This window comes from Oncorhynchus gorbuscha, linkage group LG06 (assembly GCF_021184085.1).
Source record: "Oncorhynchus gorbuscha isolate QuinsamMale2020 ecotype Even-year linkage group LG06, OgorEven_v1.0, whole genome shotgun sequence".
Lineage (NCBI taxonomy): Eukaryota > Metazoa > Chordata > Actinopteri > Salmoniformes > Salmonidae > Oncorhynchus > Oncorhynchus gorbuscha.
The window spans coordinates 58,699,013-58,718,126 of NC_060178.1; positions in this window are offsets into that span (position 1 = coordinate 58,699,013).

Below are 19,114 nucleotides of genomic sequence, written 5' to 3' on the forward strand. Positions count from 1 at the left end.
TTATGACAACTTCCGGAGGACGTCGTCCAACCCATCAGAGGTCTTGCAGCATGAACTGACAGGTTGTGCTCCAAATCAAAGGATCAGAGGAGGAATCTAGTACTGAATGCATAAGCTAGCTAGCTAGCTAGAGCTAGCTAACACTTCAGTGCATAAAAAGTGGTGAGTAGTTGACTCAGAGAAAAACCATAGAGGAAACCTGGCACCATCCCTACGGTGTCGCATGGTGGTGGCAGCAGCATCATGCTGTGGAGCTGTCCAGAGTGCTCAGGACCTCAGACTGGGGCAAAGGTTCACCTTTCAACAGGACAATGACTTTAAGCACACAGCCAAGACAACGCAGGAGTGGCTTTAGTACAAGTCTCTGAATGTCCATGAGTGGCCCAGCCAGAGCCCGATCGAACATCTGGAGAGACCTGAAAATAGCTGTGCAGCGACGCTCTCCATCCAACCTCGCAGAGCTTAAGAAGAATGGGAGAAATTCCCAAAATTAGTTTATTTAATTTAACTAGGCCAGTCAGTTAAGAACAAATTCTTATTTACAATGACAGTCTACCCCGGCCAAACCCTAACAACGCTGGGACAATTGCGCGCCGCCCAATCACTGCTGGTTGTGATAGAGCCTGGAATCAAACCAGGGTCTGTAGTGCCAGGGTCTGTAGTGCTGCGCCACTCGGGAGCCCCCCATATACAGGTGTGCCGAGCTTGTAGCGTCATACCCAAGAAGACGCGAGGCTGTAATCACTGCCAAAGGTGCTTCAACAAAGTACTGAGTAAAGCATTTGAATACTTATTTAAATGTGATATTTGCAAACATTTCTAAAATGTTGGGGAATTGTGTGTACATTGATGAGGGGGAAAAACTTTTGGTTTGATTAATTCTGAAAGTTGTCATATTCAAGTTCAATCCATTAAATAATTGGCTCTCCAAACTGATTTATTAAATTTGTTTATTCATACAAACAATCCTAAAGCCGTTCAAAGTTGAATTGCTGTTTAATGCCTTTTCTCCACACACCGCAAAAAAGAAAATAAATTGCAAATGTGTTGTTTTTTGGGCAATATATGCGGCGCTTTGTTTATAATGCACTGTCCGCTCTACCTTGATGCTTTCTCAAGTTGATGCGCAAGAGTCCAAACGGCCTCAGATCACACGCTCGGGATCATGTTCGAGCCTCGTGTCGGACAATGAAACACACATGTATGGGGGGTGATAAGGGCCATAATTAAACCTCGTGAAGCTACTGATTCGTCTCACGAAGTCACCTAGGTGTTTCTAGCGCCATGAATTAACATGGACTGTCAATGGAGACAAGTTTTTTTTCAAAGGCGTCTAATTGCCGACACGTTCACGTCACACGTACATGTCGTGTAACGTGGCACTGACACGTCACGTGTCAGTATATTAGAACAATCTTACAATTAACTCCTTAAAAATATCTACATGTGTTATGCGCCACATGTTGATTTAAGTGTCTGTTTAGTTTATTATTAAAGATCTCACCATGAACGCCTTACAAACGTCTACATGTACATGTAATCAATTTAATTTAAAATATAACAGGCCTATCACCTCAATACAAAAATTATTAGGCTAGTTGATATCGCATAAAGCATATGCTACCACTTGTTTGCTTAGCCTTAGGAAAAACAACGGTCCAGATTATATAAAGTGATCTAGGCTATAACAATTATTAACTCCACGATTATTTCCACATAGGCTAGTAGACCATCGAAGGTCTCACTCAGACTCAACATCACAGGAAAATGTGGTTGGTTTATTAAATGCTCTGCAATTTAGAGCTTTGCCTACTGCAAAATACCAGAAAGTATGAATCGGTATGGGTCTATGCATAGACCAAACAGTTTAACAGATGAAAAATATTTATTATTCAGGAGAATGCCATTGAATCAGGCTATTCATTTCAGTGCAGTCGCATTCTTAAGCATAACCTTAGCCTAAACAGAACCGAAAACACGCCAACCTGTTTTGATCACAGATCATGAAGCCTGAACGTTTCAGCTGTTTGTCATTGATTTAGCTCAGAATCGCATACAGATTTGATAAACATGAAAACTTTTCTATTTAATCTAGATTTGACAAATGCCTGGCTAGGATTCTGACTTTCCCACACGTCATATTTGTTACCAATTAGGCTAAATGTATTCCTGCTAATAAGCTTTTGTTTTCCTATTCATTTGCATAGGCTAACCTTTGCAATTCATGTTATTTACCATCTTTTATTAATAAACAGGCATCAAGGGTAAAAAATTATATAATTTAAATGCCCCCACTCCCCACAGCTACCTACCTTACAGATCACAAAGTCAGCTAATTTTCACTCCAAACATATGTAAATACATTTGATTCAAACACTGGCTTGTCTGGCTGGCATGTTTTCATTTTGAACAGGCCTTTCTTATTCCTTACAAATCAATTTCACCTTAGTGAAATGCTTACTTACAGCCTATAACCAATGGTGGGGGAAAAAAGTATGTGTGTGTGTAGGTAAGTAAAGAAATAAAACAGTAAAAAGACACGTGAAAAAAAGAGTAGCAAGGCTACATACAGACACCTGTTAGTCAGGCTTATTGAGGTAGTATGTACATGTAGGTATCGTTAAAATGACTATGCATATATGATGAACAGAGAGTAGCAGAAGCGTAAAAAGAGGGTTTGGCGGGTGGTGGGACACAATGCAGATAGCCCAGTTAGCCAATGTGTGGGAGCACTGGTTGGTCGGGCCAATTTAGGTAGTATGTACATGATTGTATAGTTAAAGTGACTATGCATATAGGATAAACAGAGAGTAACAGCAGCGTAAAAGAGGGGTTGGGGGGAGGAGGCACACAATGCAAATAGTCTGGGTAACCACTTGGTTACCTGTTCAGGAGTCTTATGGCTTGGGGGTAAAAACTGTTGAGAAGCCTTTTGTCCTGGACTTGGCACTCCGGTACCGCTTTCCATGCGGTAGTAGAGAGAACAGTCTATGACTGGGGTGGCTGGGGTCTTTGACAATTTTTAGGGCCTTCCTCTGACACCGCCTGGTGTAGAGGCCCTGGACGGCAGGTACCTTTGCCCTAGTGATGTACTGGGCCGTACTTGCGGTCGGAGGCCGAGCAATAGTCCTCTATGAAAAAAAAAAATCATAGCTCATTAGTACACCCTTGTGGTTGAATATATATATATATATATATATATATATATATATATATATATATATATATATATATATATATATATATATATATATATATATATATATATATAGTACATGATACAACAATTAATAATGTTTAACTAACAAATACCACCAAGGGATATGTTACAATTTACAACACTGAACACCTTATAAAACAGCTGTGGTAACCAATCTGGCAATATTTTAGATTTAAATACATAAACGTTGATATTTTTGGGGTACAAGTGTCGATTTACTTTCAGATTTGTTTGTACACTCACATGGCAATCAGACTAAAATACTGAATTCTGTAGTGTGGAACAGAGAGGAGGTGGGTGCTATGTGGATGGGAGGTTCTGCCTGTCACTTGTTTTCAACAGGTAGTCAGTCTTGGAAGGTGGACCCGAAGAGGAAAACTGCAAAGTCCAGGCGCTGCTGCCCTCTTTGTTCTGAGTGCTTGCAGTGCTAGTGTTTTAAGCGGATCTGTGCATCTCACATTATGTGCCCAGTATGATAGTTTTCTTGCACTTTCTTAGCTTGTCAGATGTTTTATGTCAGTGGGGTTGATAAGGGAGGTAAGGTACGTTCCCTGGAAAAGATAAGAGAGATGAGTGGTGAGAGAAACTCCAGGGTGGTGTTATGACCGCTGAAATCATGCACCTTAACACAACCTACCTGGAAGCGGCGGTTATTTAACGTGACCCAAAAGGGTTAGCCATGAGATTGACTATAGGAGCGAAAGAGCACCAAGCTTTCCCAGGTCTTGCCTTCCTTTTCGTCCTTCTTCCAAGCCAAGTCATTCGACCAGCTGTCGAAGCACTTGGTCCCCTTGATTCTCCTCCGGTGGCTCTCCTTCTGTTTCTCCTGAGCCTTGTCCATGTTCAGTCTCACCTTGATTGATAATATCATTAAATGCAATTGTATTTCATAGTATTACAAATGCATATCTTAAATCTCTTGGAAGGCCAGAAAATAAATGAACAGCAGATAATACATTTCAACCTGGTAAAAAATCTTCACATCCTTCTCAGTCTGTGCCTGATGGTGCCTGGTGGTGGTCCTGGAAGGCATTCTGATCTGGTTCGACAACTTCCACCACATCAGGTGGAGTATCAGTGATCTCAAGTACGTTATACAAAAATAGCAATAGAAAAACACTAAGTCAATCACAAATTGTATATACTACAGTATAGGCAATCATTTTATATACAATTGCATTGTTTACCTCAGTAAACAGCGGCAGCTCCCGTTAGTACAGCAGGCGATAGGGTGAGTACTCTAGCGGCCTGGACGCTGCTGTTGTGTGCAAAGATGACAATCTGAAGGTAATTCTCCCACCATTCCTGGTACCCGTTAAGGGACTTGCAGTCACGTTGGTCCGATCATCCAAACTTGGAGTCACCATACACATTCATATGGTATATAACTCACTGTACTATCAGTGTCAATTTCGGAGAAAAAAACCTCTTAATTATTGGACGCCTATGCGAAACAGTGCTACAACCATTACATTATTAACCACTAACATGTAAGCTGGCATTGACTAGAGTTTACTAGTGCTTAGCCAAGCTACATTTGGTTAGCATCATGCTTGCGAACTGTTAAACGCAATTTTCGTACAAATATTAACACTAACACATTTTATTGTGACATCACATATTTACATATATTACCTAGATTAAACTGAGCCTTTGTTCATAGAAAATACAACAAATTGGATTTAAAACATTGTTGAAAAAAGTACAGAAAGTTTGGACGCCATCTGAATCCTTTCTCTTACATGTATGAAAACCATTAGCAACCAAACCTAACTCCATTACATACAATTGGGAAAATACCAGAGTTTTTCACTCGGTTAAAACTCCCTTCAATTGCCTTCAAATATCACCAAACTCATGGACTATGTAGTTAAACATGTTGCCTCAATATTTTGAGTCATATTGCACTTTTGCATATTACATACCTGAATTAATAGGGTTAAATTATGAGACGGAGAAACATTAGTTTTCAGAAATAGTCATTCTCCAAGACTTTTTTTTTTAACAACAAATCAATACATAAAGCACATGAGGGAACACAAGCATACATAGATTACAAACAATGGACAATCGAGCTAGGGGGTACAATATCACATTACAATTACACAAGGACCTTAAGGGACATGCATATACTTACAATTCTAACAGCTTTTTTGTTAGTAGAGCATTTAACCGTCTTAAAATACAGTTCAATTTCTTTTTGTAGGATACGAAAATGTGGTTTTCTGTTTGTAAATTTACATTTGTGTATATGAAATTTGGCCAAAAGAATAATGAAATTAATTACATAAAAATGATTCCGCTTATTTCTATTGTATGTAAAGAATCCAAACAGTCATTCTCCAAGACTTCAATCTCAATAATGCACTCCATTGTCGTCACAGCTCCCCCTAGCGGCAGTAATCATGTACATATATCAAATGTAAATACCTGGGATGTGTAGAAAATGGCTCCAAAAAGGGATGGCTCCATAAAATAACAAATAAAAACATCAAAAATATGACCATACAAATGTGTGTGTCACATATACACATGGCATATGCTTGGGTACTACCTTGACATGTCTGATCTGCTTGCCTCAATACATTAATGCTAGAACATTAGTAGCCAGGATTAGATATTTGTATCTAGTCTCCTAATAATTGCATAACGGTGCAAGTTAGGCACATGCTATCTTTTGTTTGCCGGTCCTGTCAAAGTTGAGTGATCACACATGCCTCAGCACACAGGTTACTTTGCCTGCTTGCAAATGTGTGCTAAAAGTGGGGATGTTTCATAGTATTTCTGATTATCTTAACTCCCCACCACCAATTCATTTTTTTCCTTCAGAAACCACCTCTGTCCCCATAGGAGAACCCTTTTTGGTTCCAGGTAGAACCCCTTCTCGGTCTGGGTAGAACCATTTTGGGCTCCATTCCACAGAGGGTTCTACATGGAACCAAAAATTCTTCTACCTGAAACCAAAAAGTGTTCTCCTTTGGTGACAGCCAAAGAACCCTGTTGGAACCCCTACTCAAAGAGTGTACTCAACAAGTTCAGCCTGTTAAGTTTACATCATTTCATTCTGTACTCAAACATCTGCCTGGTATTCAAGAAAAGGCACAACATAGCACCACCACCTTTGAAGGTTTTCGTCAAACTCTCCTCAGACTTAAATAGCAGTGTTCCAAGAACCTCCACCATGGGTGACTGGAGTATCCTCAAACGGACAAAAAGGAGACACAAGAGGGAACCGCACACTCATTTTAGATCACAAGGGGTCTTTATTTTCATACCGCATGCTCTCACTCTCATCACTATCTTGTACTACTGTACTACTGTAACATCATGTTTACATTTCTCACATTTTAGGAGTCCAGCTTTGGCCTTGGATGGATCATGTTGCAATGAGATGGGCACAGAGGTATATATGTGTGTGTGTGTGTGTGTGTGTGTGTGTGTGTGTGTGTGTGTGTGTGTGTGTGTGTGTGTGTGTGTGTGTGTGTGTGTGTGTGTGTGTGTGTGTGTGTGTGTGTGTGTGTGTGTGTGTGTGTGTGTGTGTGTGTGTGTGTGTGTGTACAGTCCTTTTCAGTGTGGCGGCAAATTAATTGAACAGGAGAAGAGGATGTGGTTGCTTGCGGAGGGAGAACAGTGAGGGTGGTGGGTAGAACAGCTTGAGTGACACTGATTGTTTGCTGTGGCTCATCTTCTTGACCAAAATAAATTATACATTTGTTCAACCTTGCCAGAGGTAAAAACAGCTGAAAAGCTTTCATTAACATACTCCCAGAAATAGCAAGACATTCAGTATTCACTGAATGAAGTATACAATTGAATGAATTAATGAAATAAATGATACTATAGCACATTCAACGACATCATTATTGTAAACTATAGGCTACTCTTGTATCTACCTTGTACAATACCATAATCATTGAATGAAATAGCGTACCCATCCACATTTCCAATTGAATTAATTAATTAAACAAATAATACAAGCACATAGTTACATTATTGTAAAATACGCTATTCCTGTATCCACACTATATTAGAACACCGTTCTGTTTTCATTGGTCCTGTCAGGCATGATTTTAACTTCTAAGGATCAGAAACCTTTTTTCAATGTTCACCTAAAATGACATACCCAAATTTAACTACCTGTAGCTCAGGCCCTGAAGCAAGGATATGCATATTCTTGGAAACACTTTGGAGTTTGTGGAAATGTGAAAGGAATTTAGGAGAATATTAGTTCTGGTAAAAGATAATACAAAGAAAAAAACAACAATTTATTTGTATTTTTTTGTACCATGTTTGAAATGTAAGAGAAATGCCATAATGTATTATTCCAGCACAGGTACAATTTAGATTGTGTCTACTAGATGGCAGCAATGTATGTGGAAAGTTTTAGACTGATCCAATGAACCATTGTATTTCTGCTCAAAATGACAAGACTGCCCAAATAATGTCTTCGGTAAAAGTTGTATGTCGTGCCTTCTTCCCTTCTTCAGTGAAAAGTAGTTATGCATCCCCCATTCAATTCAGGTTGAGTGTGAATTTGTAGGCCTAGTGGCAATGGAAAAAATAAACCCATAGCTCCAGCACACAATAGCATGTAGGGGTAGTGTATTACAATATAAAATACGTACAGTTGAAGTCTGAAGTTTACATACACCTTAGCCAAATACATTTAAACTCAGTTTTTCACAATTCCTGATATGTAATATCTGTCTTAGGTCAGTTATGATCACCACTTTATTTTAAGAATGTGAAATGTCAGAATAATAGTAGAGAGAATTATTTATTTCAGCTTTAATTTCTTTCATCACATTCCCAGTGGGTCAGAAGTTTACATACATTGAATTAGTATTTGGTAGCATTGCCTTTAAATTGTTTAATTTGGGTCAAACATTTCAGGTATACTTCCACAAGCTTCCCACAATAAGTTGGGTGAATTTTGGACCATTCCTCCTGACAGAGCTGGTGTAACTGAGTCAGGTTTGTAGGCCTCCTTGCTCACACATGCTTTTTCAGTTCTGCCCACAAATATTCTATAGGGTTGAGGTCAGGGCTTTGTGATGGCCAATCCAATACCTTGACTTTGTTGTCCTTAAGCCATTTTGCCACAACTTTGGAAGTATGCTTGGGGTAATTGTCCATTTGGAAGACCCATTTGCGACCAAATTTTAACTTCCTGACTGATGTTGCTTCAATATATCCGCATAATCTTCCTCCTCATGATGCCATCTATTTTGTGAAGTGCACCAGTCCCTCCTGCAGTAAAGCACCCCCACAACATGATGCTGCCACCCCTGTGTTTCACGGTTGGGCCGGTGTTCTTCGACTTGCAAGCCTCACCCTTTTTCCTCCAACATAATGATGGTCATTATGGCGAACAGTTATATTTTTGTTTCATCAGACCAGAGGACATTTCTCCAAAAAGTACCATCTTTGTCCCCATGTGCAGTTGCAAACCGTAGTCTGGCTTTTTTATGGTGCTTTCGGAGCAGTGGCTTCTTCTTTGCTGAGCGGCCTTTCAGGTTATGTCGACATAGGACTCGTTTTACTGTGGATATAGATACTTTTGTACCTGTTTCCTCTAGCATCTTCACAAGGTCCTTTGCTGTTGTTCTGGGATTGATTTGACTTTTTGCACCAAAGTATGTTAATCTCTAAGAGACAGAACGCGTCACCTTCCTGAGCGGTATGACGGCTGCGTGGTCCCATGGTGTTTATACTTGCGTACTATTGTTTGTACAGATGAATGAACCAGACTAGTGGAGGTCTACAATTGTTTTTCTGAGATCTTGGCTGAATTCTTTTGATTTTCACATAATGTCAAGCAAAGAGGCACAGAGTTTGAAAGTAGGCCTTGAAATACATCAACAGGTACACCTCCAATTAACTCAAATGATGTCAATTAACCTGTCAGAAGCTTCTAAAGCCATGACATCATTTTCTGGAATTTTCCAAGCTGTTTAAAGGCACAGCCAACTTAGTGTATGTAAACCTCTGACCCTCCGGAATTGTGATACAGTGAATTATAAGTGAAATAATCTGTCTGTAAATTACTTGTGTTATGCACAAAGTAGATGTCCTAGCCAACTTGCAAAAACTATAGTTTGTTAACAAGAAATTTGTGGAGTGGTTGAAAAACAACTTTTAATGACTCCAACCTAAGTGTATGTAAACTTCCGACTTCAACTGTACATATCCTATAGTACAATGGCATGTAGGGGTATTGTATTATAATGCAAAATATGTATATATCCTATAGCACCACGTGTGTATATTTTCATTTACAATTTAATTAATCCATTTAATAAATAATACCAGAACATCAAGTTACGTTATTGCTAGCCTACTCCCCTATCGAAACAGTAAATAATATTGCCTAAGTGCTTTCAACAATACGTTATCAACTCATTATCAACAAAAAGTAATTATTTTCAAATAAACCAAATTTGCCTTATCAACAGAGTAGGCCTAAATATTTCCTAACAATATCACAACTTAAATAAATATAGCCTACTTATTTCTCAGTTGGATCAAGGACATCTCGGTAATTCATTTCATCGTCTCTAATAAAAGTATCTGTGGCAGACGCTCGAAAATTGCTTCTGCCGCTTGTAAAAAAACCAAATGAATGTCTGTGTGAAATACCGTGCCAGTCTCTCACTCTATGAACGGTCACTGCTATCTGTATTTCTTGGGACGTCCTTACCCTGAACCCTAAACACTAAACTAACACTAAACTTAACCATTTTACATGTATACTTGATAGGGGTAGGGTTTTCCCAAGGATCCCAAATAGCACGGATCATCTGGGAAAGCCTATATAAAAAAAGACACGACTGTGATTGGAAAACTACATTTGGGGCGATATAATATAACATACCATGAGGTGTTGAGGGAAATACAGATTACCTAAATATTGGACATAATCTTTTCTAGGCCATTAGCGATAACCAGAAATACACAAGCGTTGCCTTCAAGGTGGCTACGTCGGAAAGTCTGCTTGCACAGGAAACATTTCTAACATTTATGGTTGAGATTGAATTAATTTAAACGCAGCCGTTAGTAAGCCAGCGACCCGGTGGTGCGGTTGTCGAGGCTTTATAAAGTATCTTAATCACCCCCCATAGTGGGGGCTTTTTGTGGCAGCCAGACGAGACAATCGAAGGAGGATGTGGTGAGCAAAGTTACTGGGCTCGAATTTAGTCAAGCTTGCTCAATATAAATTGATGCTTCTAATTGTGCATGTTAGCTATTTTTATTTTGGTGATGATAGAGAAAAGCCTATGGCTGGATTTAAGTATTTTTTCCAATGCTACATTAATTTGGCAGACCTTAACTTGATTGACCCTAGTCTATGAGAGGCCTAATCATATGTGTATGAATATTTTGTTAGCGGCTATAGAGATGCATTCAGGGAATGAACTCATTATACATCAACATTTTAATTTGATTACAATTATTTATTGTCAATCATTCTCGATTATCATTTTTTAAAAGTAGTCTACTCCATTACCCTACACATCACATTAAATTACGAGATTGAATTGCACTTTTTCCAGTGTTATTCATTTGAACTAATTTGAATCGATTGTCCTTTATTAACAATATCGTATTTTTTCCTAGAAAGAGTAGTCTATGATAGGCCTTTATATTTGTATTTTCTTAATTTGTTATAGCCTTGTTAGGCTATACAATTAAGTAGATTAATGAACTGATGATACATTCATACATTTTCAACAAAAATAATTTTATATGATAGAATATTGCATTCTATTATACATCATATGTGAATAATGTTCATTTGTGTATTAATAAAAATAATCTGATAATCAGGCTGAAATCTATATATAAATATAATATAAATATATGTATAAAATGTCTTATTTCTCATGTCCATAATAGCCTGGACATTTATTACCCGATTATCAAAAGCACCCCCATCTAGAGAAGTTCAAAAAAGGAGGCTTAGCCATACCAGACAGATTCCTACAATTACCACAAGGCCCTGGATCCTACAACAGATACCAGAAAACACGACACAAGTCACCAAAACTAAGTCAAGATTAGCCTTGGGATCATTGCAGTCTGCTTTCTATCTCAATATCCCAGCCATGGGCATACCGGTATCACATATTATAGCACTATGACCAGGAATACAACTTTCCCAAAGTGGATCCTTTGTCTGCACCTCCCAGGCATTTGAACTGATTCCAGAGGCCGACCCGAAACAAGGCCACTGGAGGAGAGGGTGCCGGTGCGGTCTTCTAGTGAGGCTTCGAATGCGTGTACACCACCCACCACTTCAGAATTTATTACTCGCTAATGTCCAGTCCCTAGTTAACAAAGTCGACGAAATCAGGGCAAGAGGTGCTTTCCAAAGAGATATCCGGGATTGTAACATACTCTGTTTCACGGAAACATGGCTAGCTGTGGAATTGCTGTCGGAGTCCGTACAGCCAATGGGATTTTCAGTGCATCGCGCCGACAGGAATAAACATCTCTCCGGTAAGAAGAAGGGCGGGGGTGTATGTTTCATGATTAACAACTCATGGTGTAGTTGTAACAACATACAAGAACTCAAGTCCTTTTGTTCACCTGACCTAGAATTCCTCACAATCAAATGCCGACCGTATTATCTCAGAAGAGAACTCTCCTCAGTTATCGTCACATCCGTGTATATCCCACCGCAAGCAGATACCAAGACGTCCATCAAGGAACTTCACTGGACTCTATGCAAACTGGAAACCATATATTCTGAGGCTGCATTTATTGTATATTTGGATTTTAACAAAGCTAATTTGAGAACAAGGCTACCTACATTCTATCAGCATATCGATTGCAGTACACGAGCGAGTAACACACTCGACCATTGCTACTCTAACTTCCACAATGCATACAAGGCCCTCGTCCGCCCTCCTTTTGGCAAATCTGACCAGGCCTCCATCTTTTTGCTCCCCTCCTATAGGCATAAACTAAAACAGGAAGCGCCCGTGTTTAGGTCTATCCAACGCTGGTCTGACCAAGCGGATTCCACGCTTCAAGATTGCTTCAATCACATGGACTGGGATATGTTCCGAGTAGCCTCCGATAATAACATTGACGTATACGCTTACTCGGTGAGCGAGTTTATAAAATCCATTAAAACCTTCCCTAACCAGAAACCATGGATCGATGGCAGCATTCGGGCAAAACTAGAAGAACGTAAAATCACATTTAATCATGGCAAGGCGACTCGAAATATGACTGAATACAAACAGTGTAGTTATTCCTTCCGTAAGGCAATCAAACAAGCAAAGCATCAGTATAGAGACAAAGTGGAGTCACAATTCAACGGCTCAAACACAAGATGTATATGTGGCAGGGTCTACAGACAATCACAGATTACAAAAAGAAAACCAGCTCCGTCACGGACATCAATGTCTTGCTTCCAGACAAATTAAACAACTTCTTTACGTGCTTTAAGGACAATACAGTGCCACCGATGCGGCCTTCTACCGAAGACTGTGGGCTCTCCGTCTCCGTGGCTGACGTGACTAAAACAATTAAACGTGTTAACCCTCACAAGGTTGCCGGCCCAGATGCCATCCCTAGCCACGTCCTCAAAGCATGCACAGACCAGCTGGTTGGTGTGTTTACGGACATATTCAATCAATCCCTATCCCAATCTGCTGTCCCCACATGCTTCAAGATGGCCACCATTGTTCCTGTTCCCTAGAAAGCTAAGCTAACTAAACTAAATTAGTATCATGGAATAGCCTCCATTTCTCAGAACAAGAATAGACTGACAAGTTCCAGAAGAAAGTTCTTTGTTTCTGGCAATTTTGAGCCTGTAATTGAACCCACAAATGCTGATGCTCCAGACACTCAACTAGTCTAAAGAAGGCCCGTTTCATTGTTTCTTTAATCAGGACAACAATTTTCAGCTGTGATAACATAATTGCAAAAGGGTTTTCTAATGATCAATTATCCTTTTTAAAATGATAAACTTGGATTAGCTAACACAACGTGCCATTAGAATACAGCAGTGATGGTTGCTAATAATGGACCTCTGTACGCCCATGTAGATATTCCATAAGAAATCTGCCGTTTCCAGCTACAGTAGTCATGTACAACATTAACAATGTCTACACTGTATTTCTGATCAATTTGATGTTATTTTATTGCACATAATTATTCCTTTTCTTTCTAAAACAATGACATTTCTAAGTGACCCCAATCTTTTGAACGGTAGTGTAGGTGCTCTGACATTCATATGGAAGGTATCCTCACATAACAATGGCGTTCATGAGACCAGATAAGCGTCTGTCATCTCCACACTGAGAAAATAAATACCAACATACCACACTAGAGCAATGGAAAAAGCAGTCCTGAACAAATACGCACATGCTACCAAAGTGAACAGCTACTTGCTGAGAGAAATGTATCGGTTTTTGACAGATGAGGAGTTCAGCAAACGATGATGAACAGGGCCTACTTGATGAGAGAGTAATCCTTGTTCCTCCTTGATAGTGATGACCCAGACCTGATCATTGACTTAAGGAAGCTGAATGGCAAACCGCAATCCTCATTCCAGCCCTTTTGGGATGCAGTACAGAAGTATTTTAATGACTACACAGCTTAGGTCAACTATCGCAGACATGGGGAGTACTTGTACTTACCTTTTGCTATATCAGTTGATGACTTGTATGACATAGTCATAGCCTCCAATGCCCTACTCAATCAATTGGATGCAGTCTATCACAGTGCCATCCGTTCTGTCACCAAAGCCCCATATACTACCCACCACTGCGACCTGTACGCTCTCGTTGGCTGGCCCTCACTTCATACTCGTGGCCAAACCCACTGGCTCCAGGTCATCTACAAGACCCTGCTAGGTAAAGTCCCCCCTTATCTCAGCTCGCTGGTCACCATAGCAGCACCCACCTGTCGCACACGCTCCAGCAGGTATATCTCTCTGGTCACCCCCAAAACCAATTCTTCCTTTGGCCGCCTCTCCTTCCAGTTCTCTGCTGCCAATGACTGGAACGAACTAAAAAATATCTGAAACTGGAAACACTTATCTCCCTCACTAGCTTTAAGCACCAGCTGTCAGAGCAACTCACAGATTACTGCACCTGTACATAGCCCATCTATAATTTAGCCCAAACAACTACCCCTTCCCCTACTGTATTTATTTATTTTGCTCCTTTGCACCCCATTATTTTTATTTCTACTTTGCACTGCAAATCTACCATTCCAGTGTTTTACTTGCTATATTGTATTTACTTCGCCACCATGGCCTTTTTTGTTGTTGATTTACCTCCCTTATCTCACCTCATTTGCTCACATCGTATATAGACATATCTTTCTACTGTATTATTGACTGTATGTTTGTTTTACTCCATGTGTAACTCTGTGTTGTTGTATGTGTCTAACTGCTTTGCTTTATCTTGGCCAGGTCGCAATTGTAAATGAGAACTTGTTCTCAACTTGCCTACCTGGTTAAATGAAGGTGAAAAATAAAAAATTGTGGAAAAGTGGCTTCCACCAGAAACTAAAATCCCATCAATACAGTGGCTACGACTGCAGTTTACACCCAAGAATCCATGGTCCATGTCTGCTCTCCAGTACACAGGAAGGTTTGACCTCAGGTTCATGGTCCAATCTCAGGTGATAAGAAAGGGACATCAAGACTCAGTTTGTTGCAGCACAGTGGAACGACAATAAACAGTTTGCCTGCATGTGGCAGGAGGAGTGTGAAATGTTATGTGTGGATGATAAGGCAATCATCCCTGTCGGAGTACCTGGCCAGCCTATAGGGACCTGTAACATCCAAGCATTGCTCCTGTGAGTGGGCCAGTTCTAGCAGCTGCCGACTATGATTACCACATTAGTGGACATGTACCATCTGTCATGTGATCCCAGCATCTCCATCTGCTTCATATTCATGTCACTGTCAAGATTTTCCAGCAATCCAGACCCCTTCGACACACAGTTGAAAATCTCAGCATCCTCAGAGGAGAGAACTACAGTACAGTGAAGATGTCTCTCTCATCTTTTTTTGTCTCGCTGTCTTTTTCTCCCCAATTTCATGGTATCCAATTAGTAGTTAGTCTTGTCTCATCGCTGCAACTCCCGTACAGACTCGGGAGAGGCGAAGGTTCGAGAGCCGTGTGTCCTCCGAAACATAACCCAACCAAGCCGCACTGCTTCTGGACACTATGCCCACTTAACCCGGAAGCCAGCCGCACCAATATGTCGGAGGAAACACCGTACACCTGGCGACTGCATCGGCGTGCACTTTGCCCGGCCCGCCACAGCAGTCACTAGTGCCCAATGGGACAAGGACAACCCTGTCGGCCAAACCCTTCCCTAATCCGGACGACGCTGGACCAATTGGGTCTCCCAGTCACTGCCGGCTGCGACAGTGCCCGGGACCCAAACCCAGAATCTCTAGTGGCACAGAGATGGACACGCCTAAGACCACTGCGCCACTCAGAGGGCCTTCCACAATCTTGACCATTCAATCTGATGGTGGGCCAGACCACACAGAACCACATATGCCTCTGATCATGCATGCCACACACTCCTGTTTGTTCAACTGGATCTTGACATGCTTATCGCCCGTAGAACAGCACCAGATGACAGCTGGGCCAACCCTGCCAAGAGAGTTAATTCCCTTGGGGCTTCAGGGAACAGCCCTGGCAAGGGAGAAGATGGAAGAATCAAATGAGAAGCGTTTGAAGGAGTGTAGCACAATGACACGCCTACGTGAAACAGCCACCAAACAACCAGCGCTGAAAAAGGCTTTTTGAAAAGCGTATGCATCCTGTTGTAGCTCGTGATTGGCCGGTTTGAGAGTCTGAAGTGGAAAGGAACACCCATAGAAGTACATTAGCCTGCAACACAGGAAGAAATGGCCAATATTGCACAACAATTACACATCATTGATCCAGAAGTTGACATGATGCATGACCTCAGCAGAAAAGACCTTGACAAGGAACAGTACATTCCGAGATGTCACAATAGATGGTACAGATCAAGAAATGCAAGGGAGAATACCCATGCTGGTGCTGCTTAATGAGTCCTCCACACTTGCCAGAAGAACAATTTTAAGAAATTAAGGTTTGTGCCCGATTCAACATTTACAGCAGACAGACGTGAATACCCGACATATGATGTGTACAGCTTGGACAACACTGACAAGGATAGGCCTTCTCTGACACCAAATATAGAACATGTAAAGAGGAGTGCTGCCATGGTCAGTGCAAAGGTGAGTGCAACCATCAACTGTGTTGAATGTGAGAAACCAAGGTGCTTGTATGCCAATGGCAAGTTGTCTAAAGAAGAACAGAAAACAGTCCAACGCATCCGGGGTGAGAACATTATTACATGTGGTTCAGAGCTTTTCCAAGAAGACAATCCCATATCACGAGCCGATAGTTGCTTTCAAGGGGCTAACCTGCGGAATGCAAGTGGAGACGCGGTATTACTCAGCAATCACAGTGTCATTCCCAGATGTGCGTGTCCATTGGGGATGTCCAGATGTTCTTGAGGGGGAAGAGGTGGTGAGGCTCAAACAACAATTCCAACATGTCAGGCCCAGTGTGTAAGCAAGAAGGGATAAATCGTACAAATAAATGAACACCCTAGAGACCAGAATAAACAAAAATAAAGGACAGAACAGGTCGCGCTGTTGAACAGTAAAAAGAAGCAGGTGATTGTACTATTGCCTCGGACTACTGAACACTGGCCATCATTTTCATTTCCAGACAATTCTACATGGTGAATCGCCAATGTTTGTTGACATCAAGTAGGTGATCTACTGCACACGACCAACTTTAGTTATGGTGTCTTGTGAAGCTGTTCTTGATTTTTATCAGACATTAAAAATTTTAAAAATCAGGAATAAAGAAACTGTCACAAGTTATACTTCCTATTGGGTTTAATTTGTCATGTTCATAACAACATTGTAACAAATGCATTATTTTTAAGAATTAGGCCTCGAGTATGCACAAGTGCCTAGGACAATGTAGTAAAGTACTGTTATTCCTTATCCACTTAAGTTTGTATTTGTTAGTTTATTTTTCGTTCACTCGCCTCACTTTTCTGGTGGGAAAATCCGTTAAACAGTGAATCAATTTTGTCTGGCCAAACCCCAAAATGTGCCTAAATAATCTACAAAATCAGAGTATTTTTAAATCTACCAGTTGGTGCTGAAACGGAGACAAATATGCATATATGGCTTTCCTTAATTGATCTCTATATTCTGACCCTGTTTTCTGGATGTATTTTATTCAGTATGTATTCTAATTAAAGGTGAACCGTATTTAAAGGGATGACTTAAGATAAATGTACTGAAAACCCCATTGAATGAACTTCACGAGAAAATATGTTGGCCAGCAAGTGGGAGGGTTTTCAGCAGTTGAATGACATTTATCCCGAGCGCACAAGGTAGCCACACCTGCAGAGCGCGTTACATGACTGAAAAGGACAGGCATAAATTCTTAAATCGGGATCGGGCCCTTGCTGAACTTTTGTGTGCTGCCTAACCAATGGCTGTGCTGTCTAAGCCGAGCAGAGGCCGTTCAGGAGGAGAGTCAAAGGCTTCTTCTTAAAATGCATTTAGATTAGGCCTAGTCCAAAACAATTCACAATTGTTAATTTTATGTTATGTTCAGTTTGAGAAAAAGAGCGTGAAGATAGGGACTGTGGAGGCCAACTTTTATAGCTTGCTTCTAGCCTACTATAATTTATTTGATTAAAAACAATATGTTTCTGGCCATAATGTAGGCCTATTTTCAGAGTTATTGACCTCACAATACGCCTGATTTGAGTAATTGTGGTGCTGAAATCTGAAGCAGCAGCCGAGACACAATCAATCGGAAATGGACAGCTTATGGTGCTGAAAGTAGGCAATTTAGGGCAGGCAAAATCATTTTTGTTCGACTTTATTAACGAGGGCTTTGTATTGAGCTTTTTAATTTTTTAAAATGAGGTAGACCTACCTGTTTGACAGATGAAATTAGGCTATAGTCTGATATATCCATAGCTTTTTCTGTCAATTATTCCACCCACAATGCATTCTTTAAATAGCCTACCTCTTTGTCAGTGAAGGGCTGTTAAATTAAAACCAAGACTTGAATTGAGGGAGTATGAGAGGGTATACCTTAGGCCTACTTTTTATTAAAGAAAATGGCAAAAGCACAGATCTACCCCTTGTCAGAAGACCTATTATATCTGGGGTGGAAAGGTAGGCCTAACTTTTGAAAGTACATATTCCCAATGATGTCTCAGATTAAATTATTTGCAAACAGGGACAGTTTTGTTGCGAACAAGACACACTGATTTGGCATTGGAGAAATATGACAAAATGAACACATCCGCCTATCACTCTGTCCATACTTAGCCTATAACTCCGGTAATTTGTGTGGTATTAAAAAAATATGTCTAAAATCACGTAGAATTGCATTACATTTTTATAAAAAGGGGCATTTTTTTCTCGAAACTAAAAAGACGATGATGGATTCATGCTATGCTTTTACTATCAAGGAGATCTTTCCACCCCTACTTTTATCCACGGTGGTCTGCGAACCCAAAACCATCTGTCTCGCAGCCCTGTGTGCTTTCAAAATGCCTGCATTGCCATATAATGCTTACAGGACGAAGAACAGATTTGTAAAAATTGCATATCAAAGGTTCTGGTCTGTCCATGAAGTAAGACATGTTCTCTGCTATCCACTTTGTGTTAATGATTATTTTGGGTAGGCCTATAGGGGAAGGGTCACTTTATTTATTTTTTCAAGCGTTCATGGATGGTTTAGGTCAAATATATTTTAAATCATGTTTGGTTCCCAGCCTTGGCTCATTCTAAGTTAATTGTGGCCACAGCTTGCATGGAGGCATATCATTAGCAGTAAT